At 43.9% G+C, this 15,036-nt stretch overlaps 1 protein-coding gene across 1 annotated transcript in view; it reads right to left on the bottom strand.

Annotated features, from left to right (window-relative positions):
* The window catches only part of LOC128850216 (small conductance calcium-activated potassium channel protein 2-like), a 108,052-nt gene that overhangs the window by 40,689 nt on the left and 52,327 nt on the right, over positions 1-15,036 (bottom strand). The window lies entirely within an intron of this gene.

Raw genomic sequence — 15,036 nt, 5'->3', positions numbered from 1 at the left:
GCACCCTGTAGTAGCTGTTCTGCTAACGCCGATCTGCTTGTGCTTTGCCATGGTAGCGACTTATTACAGGATGAGGCAGGTGAAATGATGCATTGACAACCAGGTGAAAGGACTGGGGCTGGCCAAGCACCTCTTAACATAGTCAAGGGCAAGACTGGGTTGGCCTCTGTGTTTGCCACCAAGAACAACTTTTAGCTCTGCTGCTGGCTGCGATCCAGTAGGCACTGAGTGGTGGAGACACATGCCAGATCAGACCTTGATGTGAGGGATGGCCTTCTCTGTTATGAGAGGGTCATCCAGGAGGGGAGGGCAGGCCAAGCAGCCTGTGGTTCACAATAAAAGCAAGTGTTAGCATAAGTAACCTGTCTTTGAACCTCCCATCCCCAAATGCTGTGTGAAGAAAGTGATTTTGTATGATTTAAACATCCTTAAGCATAGGAGAACAGGACAAAGAAAGCCAGGGACAGAGTTTTTGAAGAAAAGAGTGTTGAAAAGCACCCACTGAATATTGCAGAGATGTTACCAGCCTCAAAGACTTTGGAAAGATGATAAAAGATGAGCCTTGCAAGGACAATCAGCAGGGCTATAAAAAAAAAGGGAAATTAAAGAAGATCTCAAAAAAAACCCAGAACTCAAGGTCCTCGCTACCCTTGTTGTGAATCTGATCTTCTAAACAAAAAAAGGGGGAGATGTGAGAGCAACACCAAGTATATTGAAGATTAATTGGGACTAAGATAAAGCATGAAGCTGGTACCAAGCATATTAGAACAAACATTATTAAAAAGACCAGGTGTTCTGAGCTCAACACATAGGATGACGAATCTTGAATGTGTGAGAAGGTCAGGCTGGAAAAAAAACACCTGGGAATAAGTGGATTGGAGATATGACTGAAAACAGTCACGAGAGTGCGGAATAGACAAAACCAAAAACGTCCTGTTTGTCTGAAGGTCGGAAACCCAAGGAACTGTATAAGGATCTGCCTGAATGAGAGAAGCCAGAAGAAGAAGCAGTAGTAGTACTTTCTTTATGTGACTCCTGTATGCCGTGCTGATTAAAAGAATGTAGAGAAAATTGTGAGGTCTGCATCTCCTTCATCACCACACTCATAGTGCTGTGCTTTGTATTTGAAGCTAGAAAGGGGTTGATAACACACCAGTGCTTTGGCTACTGCTGGGCAGTGCTCCCACAGCATCAAGGCTGTGTCTCCAAACCCCCCACTCCCAAGGGACAGAAGGCTGGGGGTGGGCAAGAGCTTGAGAGGGAACACAGCCAGGAAGGCAGATCCAAACTGACCAAATGGATATCCTGTACCATATGACGTTCAATTAGCAATAAATGCTAACAGAAAGGAGGAGGAGCGGGGTGGGGGTGGGACAAGCATTTATTATTAAGGCATTTGTCTTCCAGAGCAACAGGACATCACGTGCTGTTGGGAAGTAGAGAATAAATCTTTTTTCTTTGCTTTGCTGCAGCACACGGCCTTTGCTTTCCTTCATTAAACTGCCTTTATTGTGACCAACAAGTTTTTCATTTTATTTTCTCCCCCCTGTCCTGCTGAGGAGAGGGAGTGATAGAGCAGCTTGGTGTGCACCTGGCAGCCAGTCAAGGTCAACCCAGCACAAATGTTCTTATGGGCATTTGGTAGGGCACTCACAGAATGGGAGTTTAATATCTGTGTATATGTCAAGGGGCAGTGGATGGTGGCTTATGAGGATGTATAAACCTGACTGTTGGATGTAAAGATGGTTTAAGTGTGTAGTATGGATTGTAAATATTGTAAGAGGGAATTCTGGAAATAAGAAATGCAATCAGAAAGGAAAAAATACATGCATGGGATAGAAGGGTCAAAATGTTACAATGCAGTGTGGGTTAGGTAAGTGGTTTGAGTAGGGTATAGGAATGAAACAACATATTAATGGTATTAATGGTCAGAGGATACTTAGATGTGTAAGCAATGTGGGACCTGAGCATGCTGCAAATGGTATAGAATAAAGGGTGGAGATTGTAGTGTGTCTGACTGGGATGGAATTTACTTTCTAGCAGCCTGTATGGTGCTGTTATTTTAGACTTGTGGCCAAAACAGTGTTTATAACACAGTAGTGATTTTACTGTTGCAGAACAATGCGTGCACAGAACCAAGGCATTCTCTGTTTCTCACTCTGCACGTGCAGAAAGTAGGCTAGGGGTGGGAAAGAGATACCGAAGGGAGACAGTAAGGACAGCTTTCCTGAAATGACCAAAGGGATATTCCATGCCATAGAACATCATGCTCAGTAATAAATCCCGGAGCATAGTCTTTCTAAAGTAGCTGTTGCTTGGAGACTGGCTGGGCATTATTCTACTGGTGAGAGATGGAGAGGAACTGCCTTTGTACCACTTGATTTTTTTCTCTTCTTTTTTTCACTTCACTTATAAAAACGTCTTTATCCCAACCCACAAGTTTTTCTCACTATTCCCCTCCTCATTCTCACCCCCATCCTGTAGCGGAGGATAGTGAGGGAGCAGCTTTTGGGTGCCTAGTTGCTGGCTGGAGACAACCCACCATATGGCTACAGGAGCAGTAACAAAAACACCACCAAATCTGATTTAACTCACCAACACATAGCTCTACACAACACAAAGAGATCTGGCATTGCTTTTTTCCCCTCCGATCTACATTAAATGTTATGGATTTCGGTCTTCACTTAACAAACCTTGCAAATTACAAACATGAAATATATGAATACACAGATAGAAATTTATTCATGCCATTCAGGAGGGCAGAAGAAAGCCTGTGTATTATACAAGTCCCTTCAGAATATCACACAAGTGACATGACCCATAGGCATTTGATGAGCTCACAAAAATGACCTAAAGCCACAATGAATATTCTAAAGCTTGTAACTGACTGAAATACAAATAAATGCTTACACAAACATGTGAAAGACATTCTTTGATACCCATGTTTGGGTTTTGAATGTGGCCATTTCTGTACTTCAGATGGAAAATTGTCTTCTTACATAGATGAAAATAGGAAGCAATGTTTTGGGGGTTTTTCTACATTTTGTGCAAATGCTTACATTCTGACAAAATTTCAGCCCTACATGAAGATAATTATAGAAATGTACAAGGAAAAAAACCCCAAGTAATTACAAAAAAGAATACATAAAACCAATGTGGGTCTAGATTCAATAAATTTTAGTAGCTGGTTGGAACTACCAGGACTGAGGGCTTGCCTTGCATGACTGCACTGGATCTGACTGGGATGGTATTAACTTCCTTCATAGCAGCCAGTACAGTACTGTGCTTTGGATTTGTGGCTAAAACAGTGTTGCTAATACAGCAATGTTTGGGCTATTGCTAAACAGTGTTTGCACAGCATCAAGGCTTTCATCTCCATCCTCAAAGCAAGTAGGCTGGGGGTGGGCAAGATGTTGGGAGGGTACACAGCCAAGACAGCTGACCCAAAGTGACCAATAGGACATTACATACATGTGCACTTGGGGCACAACAACCCTATGCAGCGCTACAGACTGGGGGAAGAATGGCTGGAGAGCTGCACGGAAGAGAAGGACCTGGGGGTGCTGGTTGACAGCCGACTGAACATGAGCCAGCAGTGTGCCCAGGTGGCCAAGAAGGCCAACGGCATCTTGGCTTGTATCAGAAATGGGGTCACCAGCAGGTCCAGGGAGGTTATTCTCCCTCTGTACTCGGCACTGGTGAGACTGCACCTTGAGTACTGTGTTCAGTTCTGGACCCCTCACCACAAGAAGGATGTTGAGGCTCTGGAGCGTGTCCAGAGAAGAACAACAAAGCTGGTGAAGGGGCTGGAGAACAAGTCTTACGAGGAGCGGCTGAGAGAACTGGGGTTGTTTAGCCTGGAGAAGAGGAGGCTGAGGGGAGACCTTATTACTCTCTACAACTACCTGAAAGGAGGTTGTGGAGAGGAGGGAGCTGGCCTCTTCTCCCAAGTGACAGGGGACAGGACAAGAAGGAATGGCCTGAAGTTCCATCAGGGGAGGTTCAGGTTGGATATCAGAAAAAAATTCTTCACAGAAAGACTCATTGGGCACTGGAACAGGCTGCCCAGGGAGGTGGTTCAGTCACCTTCCCTGGAGGTGTTTAAGGAACGGGTTGATGAAGTGCTTAGGGACATGGTTTAAGGGAGTGTTAGGAATGGTTGGACTCGATGATCCAGTGGGTCCTCTCCAACCTTGTGATTCTGTGATTCTGTGGTGGATTAAACATGGCTCACTGCCAGGCACCCACCAAGCTGCTCTCTCACTACCCTGCTCAGCAGGACAGGGGTTGAAAATAAGATGAAAAAAAGCTTGTGGGTCAAGATAAGGACAGAGAGATCGCTCACTAATTACCATCACAGGCAAAACAGACTTGACTTGGGGGAAGATAAATTTCATTTATTGTCAAATAAAAGAGCAGAATAGTGAGAGAGAAAGACAAAACTAGAATCGCCTTCCCTCTCATCTCTAACTCTTCTTCCCAGGCTCAAATTTACTCCTTCTTTCCTGACTCTTCTACCTCCTCCCAACTGAGTAGAGATGGGAGAACAGGGAATGGGGGTTGAGGTCAGTTCATAACACCTCATCTCTGCTGCTCCTTCCTCCTCACGCCCTTTCCCTGCTCCATCATGAGGTCCCTCCCACTTCTTCAGGAAAAGACTGCTCCAGTATGGATCCTACCAGAAAACCTGCTCCTGTGTGGGCTCTTCTTTACAGGCCACAGTTCCTGACAGGAGCCTGCTTCAGCCTAAGCTCTTTATGGGCTGCAGCTTCCCACAGGTCATATCCACCTGCTGCGGCATGGGGTCCTCCACAGGCTGCAGCATGGATATCTGCTCTACCATGGACTTCTGTGGGCTGCAGGGGGACAACCTGTGTCACCATGGTCTTCACCACAGGCTGCAGGGGAATCACTGCTCCAGTGCCTCGAGCATTTCTCCACCTCCCCCACCCCCCCAGCCCCTTTCTTCAACATCCTTGGTGCCTACAGGGCTGTCTCTCTCACATTTTTTCTCAGTCTTCTCTCTCACAGATGCTGTGAAATGGTTTTTTACCCTGTCTTAAATATGTTATCACAGAGACATCTCCAGCTTTGCTGAAGTGCTCAGCTTTGGCCAGCGGTGAGTCCATTGTGTGCCTGGATGGAAGTGGCTCTATAGGACACAGGGGCAGCACCTGATCTCTACTCACAGAGTCCACTCCTGCAGCCCATCTCCCCCAACCTTGCCACATAAACTCAATACTCCATGTGATGTCATGCTCAGCAATAAAAGCTTAGGGAAGTGAGGAGGAAGTGGGGATATTCGTGATATTTGTCTTCCCAAGGAACCATTATGTGTCAGGAGGAAGGAGTGACAGAGACAACATGTGATGAACTGACCACAACCTCCATTCTCCATCCCCCTGTGCTGCTCAGGGGGAGGAGGTAGAGAACCGAGGAGGGAAGTTGAGCCCGGGAAGAAGAGATGAGTGGAGGTAAGGTGTTTTTTTTATTTCTCATTACCCTACTGTGATTTTATTGGTAATAAATTAAACTAATTTCCCCAAGTTGAGTGTTTTGCCTGTGACTGTAATTGCGAAGTGATTTCATCATCTTTATCTTGACCCACAAGCCTTTTTGTTGCATTTTTCTCCCCTGTGTGGTTGAGGAGGAAGAATGTTAAAGTGGCTTGGTGGGCACCTGGTGTACAGCCAAGATTAACCCATTCCACTTTCCCTTGCTCTCTCTCACTTTCTCACACTCCCACTCACTTGTGCATGCTCTCTCACTCTTGCTTTTGTGCTAGTGAATTGGCATTCACTTTTCCACTCTCACTTTCTCATGCTAGCTTTCCCTGTCACACTCTCCCTCTGCTCTCTATCGCTTTCTCTCTTGCTTTCTCTCTATCACATATTCACTTTCTTATGCTTGCTCTCTCATGCTTTCTTGCTCTCACTTTCTCACACTCACTTTCTTGCTCTCTCCCGCTCTCGCTTTCTCTCTTGCTCTGTCTCAATTTCTCTCTCTCGTGCTCTTGCTTTCACTTATGCACACGCACCTGCTCTCTCGTTCTTGCACCCACTCTCATTCAGTCTCTCTTGTTCTCCGTCACTTGCTTTCTCTCACTGTTTGCTCTTGCTCACTATCGCTCACCATCTTATGCTCACTTTCTCTCTCTTGCTTTCTCACTCTCTTGCTCACGCTTTTACTCCCACTCTCTTGCTTGCTTACTCGTGTTCTGTTGCTCTCACCCTCTAATCTGCACTCTCGCCCACACTCTCTTTCTCTCACTAAAGCTTGCTCTTGCTTTATTGCTTGCTTTCTTTCATTGCTCTCACTGTCTTTCCCTTTCTTTTGCTTTCTCAGGCATTCTTGCACCTTCTCACGCTCTCATGTTGTCTTGTACTTTTAATCTCACATGTGATCACACTTGCCTTTCTTTGACTTTTGTCTCTTCTTCTTGAGCTCACACATGCTTGCTTTCTTGCTTGAGCTCACTTTTTTTGTGCATGACCTCACACTTGAGCTTTCCCTCACAATCTCACACTTCTTGCTTTTTCACTCTCCTGCGTTTTCTTGCACTCTTGCTCACTCTCACTTGATTTATTGCATTCTCTCTTGCTCTTGCATTCTCGCTCTCTAATGTTCTCTTGCTTTCTGTCTTGTTCTCTCATGTTTGCTCTCCAGTGCTTACTTTAATGTACTCACACTTGCTTTCTTGTTATCAATTTCTCATGCTTGCACTTTCTCACTTGCAAGCTCATTTTCTTGCTTTCTTGATTTCTCGCGCTCTCACTATGTTGCTCTTTCTCTTGCTTGCTCTATTGCACTCACTTTCTTATTCACTGTCACTTTCTCTCATGCTTTCTCACACTCTCACTTTTTCCCTACTCAATTTCTTACAGAATCACAGAATTGTTGAGGTCTGAAGGGACTTTTGGAGGTCATCTGGTCCAAACTTCCCTGCTCAAGCAGGGCCACCTAGAGCTCATTACCCAGGGCTGTGTCTAGACAACTTTTGAATGTCTCCCCAAGGAGGGAGACTCTACAACCTCTCAGGGGAACCTGTGCCAGTGCTCGGTTACCTTCACAGTAAAAAATGGGTTTTCTTATGTTCAGATGGAACCTCCTGTATTTCCATTTGTGCCCATTGCCTCTTGTCCTGTCACCAGGCACCACTGAAAAGAGTCTAGCTCAGTCTTCTTTGCACCTCCCCCTTCAGGTATTTATATACATTGAGGAGATTCCCTTCCCCCCTCCCTGAGCCTTCTCTTCTTTAGTCTAAACAGTCTCAGCTCTCTCTCTTTACTCACAGGAGAGATGCTCCAGTCCCTTCATTGTCTTTGTGGTCCTTCATTGGACTGTCTCCAGTCCAGACACAGGACTCCAGGTGTGGCCTCACCAGTGCTGAGTAGAGGGGAAGGATCACCTCCCTCAACCTGCTGGCAACACTCCTCCTAAGGAAGCCCAGGATATCATTAGCCTTCTTTGCTGCAAGGGCATGGTTGCTGGCTTATATTCAACTTGGTGTCCACCAGGACAAGGCCAGACCCCTAGGGTACACCTCTGGTTACTGGCCTCCAATTAGACTTCACGTGAGATATTCTGAAGGTATCATTTTTCACTTGGGATTACCAGTTCTAAAGTCTCTACTGAACTAAACAGATTAGGACAGTACTTTTACCCAATAGGCAAGGAAAAATCCATGCTCCAGTTCCTCAGAAAAATGTACTAGCCAGCAGATTATAGAATGTTTCTCTTACTAAAATCTAGTCCTGGAATAACCAATATCCTCTTGTTTAAACATTTGCCTAGGATTAAGATTTGACATCTCTCAGAGACAATTTCATAAAAGTAATTTTTAGTAAACAATGGAAGAAAATTAAAATGTTGTTGCAAATGATATCATTGTGAAATATATTTTCTGTAGCCTGAAATATTTGTCCTACAGCAAAGGAACATGTCACAGTGCATTTAGTTCATTAAAAAAAAAAAAAGATAAACCCAAGAAAAACAGATTTGTACTTCATCTCTTCTGCCTCAAATCACAAAGAAAGAAACACACCTAGAACACAGTTCTGTTGCAGTACATAGGGTGTACAATACTGCATGTTCAAGTACCCAATTAATCTTATAATTAGCAATCCTAGAGGAAAGGAGAAGAAAGCATTATTTAAGGATAAACTACTTTGGTAATAACAAAATCATTATATTGGAATAAAACTGACTTCAAGATTTCAAACAGTTCATTTTTCTTTCTTTGATCCAAGCTATTGAAATGACCTTTTACATTAAAACTATGTATGATTTCAGAAACAGAATTCATACACATTGCATTTAATATGCCTGATCCAATGAAGAAGAAACAAGTTAAATATGGATAAAAGGAAGCATCATCATTAACATATAGCATTTACTGACACTATCACAGTAGACCTAGATTTTAGGAACATTCAAAACTGAATTGAGTTATATGCATAACAAGAACAACCAAGGTTGCAGTAGCAAGATAAAAGTCTATAAAAATACTAATCTTAAGGCTTCGTAGCACAAGGCAAATACTACATTTCAGGGATTAGGATGAATTTTTGCCTATAGGCAGCTATAACAGAACTGTTAATCTGTTTGTGAGTTGCATCTGATTTAAAGCAGAAATAATGATAAAAATTAATTATATAAACCTCTGTCTTTAAAAGCAGAAAGAGTTAGTTGCAAAGTTATACCTCATGTCAGGGCAGCATCATGCCAAGCATCGTCTTTAAAATTCAGCATTGCAGACAAAGCCTGAAAGACATAAATCCTTCAAAGCGGTAAAAGAGGAAGCTGGAATAAGCAAGCAGGAACAACCAGTGTAGGCCCATGACCGGATACGATTCTATGCCTAGACTTGGGAGCCAGAATGCACTTCTGAGTTTCTGAGCCTGAGCCCTGGTCACAACCCACTCCCACAGCAGAGCAAGAGCCAGGCCTTTGCCACTGATACATGCATGTACACATGCGCACGCACACACCTCCACCCCCATGCTAATGGAAACTCTCACAAGTAGCCAGGTAGAAGCCTCAAGGCCCTCACTCTGCACACAGATGCTGGAACAGCCAGCTCAACATAAAGAGCTTTTGGGACTAGGTCTTTGAGGACTTGATTCAAGAGGAGAAATAACCGTTTTCATAACTTGCCCTTAAAGGGAATGTGTATGCAAAAAAATGTTAGAGGAAGATGTTTTACCTAGTGAGATGGACAAATGAGTAAGAAGGAATAAGCCAATTTTTCAAGTCCAAAAGTTTTTCTATTCTGTGTATTAAGACCTGAGAGCTTCAGAACAATTTTGGTTTTCATGGAGCTTATTTACCCTATACTGCTTTTTCCTTAAAGTGTTTTCTGGGAATTTTATATGACTGTCTCAAAGAGGAAAAAAATAACAAAACCAAAACCATCAAACCCAGAAAAAAAAAAAAAATCTCAAAATAGTCTTCACAGATGTTGTTCAAATCACCAAATGAACTTTTTCTTACCCTGTAAATCAGGAGAAAAGAAAAAGGATCAGGTTAATTGTTGCTAAACATTGAAATCAAAAACACACAAGAGAAATAGAAAACAAAGTAAAGCCAGTAAGAATAACTCTTTCTCTCTCTCAGAGACTATAGCTGGGACTAACAATAAGAGCATTATTAAGGTTACATGATTGATTTTTCTCATTTCAGAATGCATAATAGGTATCCTTTGTGCAAAACATTGACAAATATTAGTTATTTGGACCACATTTATTTTTTATTTGGACAATGTTTTTTTTCTGGTATATCTAGCTTCCTTAAGGAAGCTATGGACCAGGCTCAGGGATGCAGCTTTTACCAGCCCTGCTGAAATTAGTTTAGATTTGATGTTATTCTGTGTGTCCAATGAAACAGAAACAGTTGTCATATATTGAGCTAGATTTTAAAAACCCAGCTGCTTAGCCTTTCCCAACTCCTGTAAAGATGTCCAGACTGTACAGAGTAACTAAACATGCTTCTGTTGGGTTGGCCTTCGCTGGCCACCAGGTGCCTACCAAGCCACTCTATTGGTCTTCTGCTTCTACAGGACATGTGGGAGAAAATATGACTAAAATCTCGTGGGTTGAGATAAGGACAGTGAGATTACTTACCAATTTTCGACATGGACAAAACAGACTTGGGGAAGATTAATTTAATTTATTGCCAATTAAAAATACAGTAGAATAGTGAGAAACAAAGACAAAACCAGAAGCACCTTCCCCCCACCCCTCCTTTCTTCCGAGGCTCAACCTTGCTTCTAATCAAATCCTCTAACCAAATCCTTCCTAATCCACTGAGCAGTGCAGCGGAGGATGAGGAGTAGAGGTTGTAGTCAGTCCATAACACGTCATCTCTGTCATTCCTTCCTCCTCACACTCTTCCCCTGCTCCAGCATGGGGTTCCTCCCATGGGAGACAGTCCTTCATGACCTTCTCCAACATGGGTCCCTCCCATGGGATACCGTCTTCCAGGAACAGACTGCTCCAGCATCGGTCCCCAACAGAGCCACAGTTCCTGCCAGAAGCCTGCTCCAGCATAAACTCACCATGAGGTACAGCTTCCTTCAGGGCACATCACTGCAAGGTGGATATCTGCTCCATCTGCGCATGGTGAGGGAACTACACTGCTATGGTAAAGTGGGTACTCCTTGCTGGGACAGCAGGAGCAGTGTGGGACAGCTATCATCGTATATATCTGTTGCAAGTGCTCAGTACCGGTACTGTGTGTATTTTAATATCACTTAGAGCCTATTTTAAGTTCAGTCCATGGGAATGTAAGGAATAATAAACTGAATAAGGAGAGTAGTGGATGTCACATTTATGAATAATAGCTATTTTCTGTAAGGTGGTTTTAAAGTGCTTGTGTGGGAGTGTGCGGTAGTGCGATTGGGATGCGCGATGAAGCGCGAAGTGAGTGCGGAGTTCCGATTCATGGTTCTGTTCTCCTGCAAGGGAAACAGCCGGAAACAAATGAAGCGAAAGATCACTGTTATATGCCGTATGTTCTATGTTATAAATCTACTCTGTGAATTGTTTGATGTATGGTACAGTACCAGCGGAATTGAGGAGGACAGCTTATCCACCCAAGAGGAGGGGCGTTATTCCTCCATAGACAGGGGGGGTCAGAGATGGCTCAAGCTTTGATTATGGATGGGAATTATTGTTGTCAGTTTTGTGAGTGATCCCTCACAGTCAGTGGAGCCAAGCTGTTTGCAGGTGTTTGAAACAGTGGGGGGGGTGGGGGGTACAGAGAGCAAGAAAGCTCTCATTAAATATTGTAATCAATGGTGGCCGCTTTACAAATTAGATGATGGGGCAAAGTGGCCACGTAATGGGTCAATAGGTTACAATACCGTTTTTCAACTAATGTTGGTTTTTAGGAGAGAAGGAAAGTGGGATGAAGTGTCATATGCGGATATGTTCTTCACCCTCCGAGACCATCCGGAGTGGCAAAGGGACTGTGGGACTGTGCCGCCACAGGACCCTATGATACTCGCCCTTGAGCGGGAAAATAACAGAGAATTTAAAGGTAAATTGAGGCAGTGTTGCTCGGCATGCAGTATTGGACAAAGGTGCACTAGAAAAAATAAAATTCACCAGACGCCAGAACAAGATTTAACTGATTTGCTTAAGCCTCCCCCTGATGTGCAAAAGCAGACAAGGGGGGCTGGGAGCGTTCATTAGAGCTTGGCGTTGTTCACCTTGAAGACCTTGGAAGTTGATAACGAAGGAACCAGCTAGCAGAAGTTTACTTATAAGTGGGCATTGGAATGCAGAAAGCTGGCGGCATTTGGTTCAGGAGTTTGAAAACCGCCAGAAGAGACTGAGTCTGCACAAAGTTCAAAAGAAAATATTCATCCCAAAGAAGACTTCCTACTTCATCCCTAAGACCCTGGCCCATGACCATCAGGAGGCACTACGAAGGCGCAAGACTGAAGTGAACTCTCCAGAACTAATTATAATACAAAGCGAGGATAAGTAATAAATATCTATTAGATGATTACGTATACCTCTATCTGTACACTATAAGTAGCCATTTGTTAAGCCATAAGGTGTGCGAGTTTGGGCAGAGCTATCTCCCTCGCACCCACCGGTGTAATAAACATACCTGCTTTATAACTCATTTTGGGTTATAGGGTTTGATTCCACAAAACACCCCTCAATCACAGGAATGAGATATGGACTCGGATTTGACCCCTACCCCCCTGGATAGCCTGGTATCTCCCCGCACTAGGAAAAGGTCTGCTTTGACAGTTTTGCGGGCACCTCTCTGGGAAGACTGAGATGGAAAAACAATTGATTTTAAAAAAAATGCAGGGGATTTGGAAAGAGTATTTTCCCCTCCAAGACCCAAAGTGGGATCCAGACAGATCCAAACATGGAGAAAAATTACAGGTATATCAGGGGTGGATCTTGAAGGGAATGAATAGGGCCATTCCCAAACAGTTAAACAAAGTCCCTCTGAGTCACCACCTGAATTCCTAGATCGACTGAGGGATGTAATGCGCTGCAACACACCACTGGATCCTGGGTCAGAGGTAGGAATACAACAGCTAGTTTCTTTGGTTTTGGGCCAGTCTAAAAGAAGAATAGTGGCCCATCTGAAGGAAGACTGACAGGGACCTGGGGAATCCACCCTAGCGGATCCACTGGTTATAATGAAGCCAGGGAAAAAGGAAAAGAAGGTAGAATTTTTAGTTGACACAGAGGCAACATATTCATTTTGAACCAAGCTTTGATGCCCCTAGGAAATGACTACATCGTGGTAAAAGGGGCAACTGGCCAAAGTGAAAAGGCGTATTTTTGTGAACCTCTAAGATATAAACTGGGAAAACAATGGGGCATCCACAGATTCTTGTATATGCTCAACTCCCCAAAGGCACCTTTGAGGAGAGACTTATTAGAACAATTGGGTGCAACAATTAAATTTGAAAAGGGAGAGATTACTCTGGAGGTAAATGACCAGCAGTATATACAAATAATGAGTTAATCCTTAGTCAGTGTTCCCACAGAAGGAAAAATCAGCGAAGAAATCATGAACCAGGTATACCCCAAGGTATGGGCCACCAATGTGCCCGGGAAAGTAAAGAATGCTCCACCTGTTGAGGTCAAACTCAAAGAAGGATGACAGCCAGTAAGAATTAAACAATATCCCCTGAAGAGGGAAGGTAGGGTTCCAGGACTTACGGGCTGTAAATAAAGTAACTGAAGACCTCTACCTGGTGGTGGCAAATCCATATACCCTGTTGACTGTATTAACACCTGAACTAACCTGGTTTACTGCTTTAGACCTGAAGGATGCCTTCTTTTGCCTCCCTCTCCATGAAGCCAGCCAGAAAATATTTACATTTGAATGGGAAAACACTAAAAGAGGGCGCAGAACTCAACTCACCTGTACGATGTCACCACAAGGGCTCAAAAACAGTCCTACTATATTGGGTAATCAACTTGCAAAGGATCTTGAGGCCTGGGAAGCCCCACCTGAGGAATGGAGACTGTTGCAGTATGTAGGTGATACCCTGATTGCCACCAAGACAATGCCTGCATGACCTGGACGGTGAGCCTGTTAAACTTTTTGGGGCTCCAGGGATACTGTGTATCTAAAAAGAAGGCCAAAATAACGTAACGCGAGGTGATCTATCTGGACTATGAAATCAGCGCTGGACAAAGAACTTTGGGACAGGCCTGAAAAGAGGCAATATACCAAACCCCGAGACTGTAAACAGTGAAAGAGCTACGAACTTTCTTGGGAGTGACTGGGTGGTGTCAGCTATGGATCTATATCTATGGGATGCTTGTTAAACCCCTGTATGCACTAACCACCACTGAACAGAAATACCTTCAATGGAGCAAAGAGGTTATACAAGCCTTTGAACAGCTGAAGAAAGCCCTGATGTCAGCCCTGGCCTTAGGACTCTCAGATATGAGTAAGCCATTTTTTCTTTTCTCTCATGAGAAGCAAGGGATTGCCCTAGGGCCTGGATGTTTACAAGTGGTTGTGGTTGTAGTGCTAAACATCCATGAGGTGCGAAAATTTACCCTAGGCCAGAAAATGACTGTGTTAGTGTCCCATACAGTATCTGCAGTACTGGAAGCGAAAGGTGGGCACTGGCTTTCTCCACAAAGGTTCCTAAAATACCAAGCTATAATGGTGGAACAAGATGATGTGGAAATTGTGGTTACTGACATCATCAACCCAGCTTCTTTTCTCAGTGGAAATACAGGAGAACCAGTGCACCAGGACTGCTTAGAGACCATTGAGGCCCATACTCGAGGCGTTTGGACCTGAAAGACAGTCCCATGGAAAATGCGGAGAGCTGTTTCACGGATGGAAACAGCTATGTCTTAAGCAATAAAAAGGCATGCCAGGGCAAAAAACATCAAGCAGTAAAAGACATGCTGGGTATGCCATTACCACCAGTTAAGAAGTAATAGAGTCAGGGCCTTTGCCCATGAATACCTCTGCCGAAAAAGCAGAAATAATTGCCCTGACCCACGCCTTGGAATTGGCCCCAAGGCAAAGCTGTAAATATCTATACAGATTCGAAATATGCTTTTAGAGTTGTACATGCACATGGAGCAATCTGGAAAGAGAGTGGATTATTGAATTCACAAGGCAAAAACATCAAGCACACAGAGGAGATCCTGAGACTGATGGAAGCAGTCCAGCTACCTGAGAAAGTGGCAGTCATACACATCAAGGCGCACCAGAAAGTGAATTCGGAATTGGAAAGAGGAAATGAGCTGGTGGGCAGAGAGGCAAAACTGGCAGCCAAAGGCGAGGTAAAAACAGAAGGGGCTTTGATCCCTGATGGGCAAATCTCCCTAGAAGGTAAGCCAGAATATACCAAGAAAGATAAGAAGCTTAACACAGACCTGGAAGGGTCATATAATAAAGAGGAGTGGGTCCTCACCCCACAAGGGAAACTAATCATTCTCTCTTATTTAACATGGTCTTTGATAAGGGAGGAACACAGTAAGAGGCATTGGGGGGCAGAAGCTCTATATAAACATGTAATTGGAGAGA

The sequence above is a fragment of the Cuculus canorus genome, chromosome W (genome assembly GCF_017976375.1).
Source record: "Cuculus canorus isolate bCucCan1 chromosome W, bCucCan1.pri, whole genome shotgun sequence".
NCBI lineage: Eukaryota > Metazoa > Chordata > Aves > Cuculiformes > Cuculidae > Cuculus > Cuculus canorus.
This window is presented reverse-complemented; position numbering and strand designations above follow the sequence as displayed.